Source organism: Amaranthus tricolor, chromosome 5 (assembly GCF_026212465.1).
Source record: "Amaranthus tricolor cultivar Red isolate AtriRed21 chromosome 5, ASM2621246v1, whole genome shotgun sequence".
NCBI classification, from domain to species: domain Eukaryota; kingdom Viridiplantae; phylum Streptophyta; class Magnoliopsida; order Caryophyllales; family Amaranthaceae; genus Amaranthus; species Amaranthus tricolor.
In genome coordinates this window covers 16,799,776-16,803,113 of record NC_080051.1, presented here as the reverse complement: position 1 = coordinate 16,803,113, position 3,338 = coordinate 16,799,776, and positions in this window count along the sequence as shown.

Genomic DNA, 3,338 nt, shown 5'->3' with positions numbered 1-3,338 from the left:
GTTTTCTAAACCGACATATAATTGCTAAATGAGATTACTTGAACATAACAATGAGTCAAGGACCGAACCGAGTAATATTTGGTTTAAATTATGCACATAACCAAATACAATCTGGTAAAAATAGGCTTACCATAACCAATTTTTAGCTGGACTTATTGTAAATAATGACTGATTGTTAACAAGCGCAAAAATATCATATTTTTAAATAAGGAGGGAGTTTCTCTACATCCTAATTCATGATTGTTCCTGTAGGAAACTAAACAACCAACACGTCTAGAAAAGGTGCTAAGAATGTCTTTTAAAGTCCATAAAGGTTTATGAACCGCTCGCAAGGTTTTGAGTTGCCTCTAGAACGCCTTGAACTTTATCCTGCTCAAGTTAACAAACAAGGGCCAGGGAGGGGTGCTCTGGGGGACCTCCTTCGATGATTTTACAGTAAGAGTTTAAAAAAGGTTGACTAACCTTTCTCTTAGAGTGCATAGTACAGTACGAGGTAGGTAGTGGTGACTTGCCTCATACAAGTATGACATCTTTTAACACCTGACTATAACTATTACTTGACACGTCGTCATAGCTGTTATAACTTCCCCATGGTGCTGGTATCTTTTCCTTTGTATATTATCTATCTAGGGTTGGTCTATCACTCCTGTGGGTAAGATTGTTAGAATATCGATTCTGATCTACAATTCTATGATCTTACGATCCAAAAATAGGTGATCGATCCGGATCGTGTGTAGGATATTAAAGTTGGTAGGATCATACGATCCTACTAATCTCAAGAATTTTGGAGGTAGAATCATAACACGATTCTACGCTCCTACGATTCAAAGATTCGATCCTACAAATGTATTCTCAATCGTAAAAAAATATCTTATAATAGTAAAAGAATTTAGCAAGTAGAATCATAACACGAGAAAAATTTGCGAATAACAGGCTTCAAGTTTAGGCTTATTGCCGATTACAACCTCAAAGTTTGTTTTTGCCGAATTACTGCTACCAAAGTATCAAAGTCTACACCATTCAGACTAAGAAACCGTTGACCAACTCAAATGACTGTTAACCATCACTAATCACCTTTGAGTTTTATTGACTATCCCTATTCACCTTTGACTTTTCCAATTGCCAATAATACTCTTGTGTTTTACCACTTTAATGTCGTTTTTACCCGTCTTAGAGATATTTTTTCAAAAAACGAACGTCGCGATTATCTTTATGGGGTAACTCTTTCAAAAATCCGGTCGAAACAATTCACCTATTTTTCGGCACATAGACCGAAAAAGATATTTAACGTCATTTTTATCCATCATAACGATATTTTTCAAAAAAAAACAAACATTGTGATTATCCTTATGGGGTAACTCTTTCGAAAATCTGGTTGAAACAAGTACTAATTCGCCTATTTTCTAGCAGGTAGACCGAAAAAGATAGTTAACGTCGTTTAGAACCAATATCGTTATGATGGGTAAAAACAACGTTAAATATCTTTTTCGGTCCACGTGTCGAAAAATAGGCAAATTAATACTTATTTCGACCGAATTTTTTAAAGAGTTCCCCCATAAGGACTATTGCGATGTCCGTTTTATGATAAAATATCATTAAGATGGGTAAAACGACGTAAATATCTTTTTCGGTCTACGTGTCGGGAAATAGGCGAATAAGCACTTGTTTCGATTACCCCATTAGGATAAACGCGACATCCGTTTCTAAAAAAATATCTTATGATGGGTGAAAACGACGTTAAATATTTTTTCGGTCAATGTGCTGGGAAATAGGCGAATAAGTTTTATTTCGATCGGATTTCCGAAAGAAATGCCCTAATAGAATAATCGCGGCGTCCATTTAAAAAAAATATCGTTATGATAGGTAAAAACGACGTTAAAGTGCTAAAACACAAGGGTATAATTGGTGATTAAGAAAGTCAAAGGTGATTAGTGATAGTCAATGGCCATTAACGCTGGTCAAAGGTCATTTGGGTTGGTCAACGGTCACTTGACCTGAAAGGTGTAGACTTTGATACTTTTGTGGCAATAATTCGCAAAAAACAAACTTAGAGGCTGTAATTCGCAAAAGACGTAAACTTGAATGCTGTTATTCGCAAATTACTCATATAAAAATATGACTATAAAATTCAATTTTAATCTGTAGGTTAATATATAGTCAAGTAAGATCTTGTTTAATTTTTCTCATTGCAAAGATTATTAATATCAAATTTTTATAATTTTTAACTATTCATAATTAGATATATTAAGAATTGAATTAGTACATTGGACTCCGTGAAAGTAAACGTTGCAAGTAAATTGGAACGAATGAAGCATTAATTTTCAGAGCATTAATTAGTGCATTACATAACATATATAATTGATAATCAGTTATCCAGAGCATATTAATGCATATTTGTAAAATCATACGATGCTATGATCCAATTATACCGATTTTGATCCTATTCCCTTATTGATCCTAGGTAGAATCTAGATCCTAACAACCTTGCATGTGGGTCTAGTTACCCTGGGGTCTTCATGTCTGATTGTCTTAACCTTACAGAAGGTTATGGTGACTTTCTCAAGGAGTTGGGACCTCTAAGGAAATCTTCATCAGTTTTTTCTTCTTCTGTTCAGGGGAGCAGTTGGGGTTAGGGTTGTTCAAAACCGGTAACGGATCAACCCCAATCCGAAAATCCGGATATTGGTTTTTCGGATAGTGAAAATCACTATCCGGTTCCGGTATGAAAAAATCGGATACCCGGAATCCCGATTTCCGGATCGGACACCGGATATTTGGTTTTCAAATTTTTTAATTTTTTTTGACTTTTTTTAAACATTTTATGTTTTTTTCCACATAAATAATTAAGCTCATTTTGCTTTCTTTCTATAATCAAGCTTAATTTTTACAGCATTTAAAAAGAAAGGTTATTTTTTAAACTTAGAATACAAATCATTTTGGAAATATGATTGGATTTTCAAAAGTTTAAATCAATTAACAATACATTTGTTATACAACTTAATTATAATTAAGAATTGTACATATTAGTAAATTTAACAACCAACATAAAAAATTTTATGAAAAAATATTTATACATTTTAAAAAAACATAATAAAAAAGTAGAAAAATCGGATATTTGGACACCCAATTTTTCCAATGCGCTGATCCGGCTTAAAAACCGGATAACAGATTTGAATTATTCGATTTTTCAAAAATCGGACTATTTTATCTGGTTTTTTAAACCGAATACCGGATATTTTAGATCTGATATTTTTGACCACCCCTAGTTGGAGTTCCTCTCTCCTGAAAAGGCCTCCAGAGTGAGTATTATCACTTTAAAATTGAAATTAACACGTGTT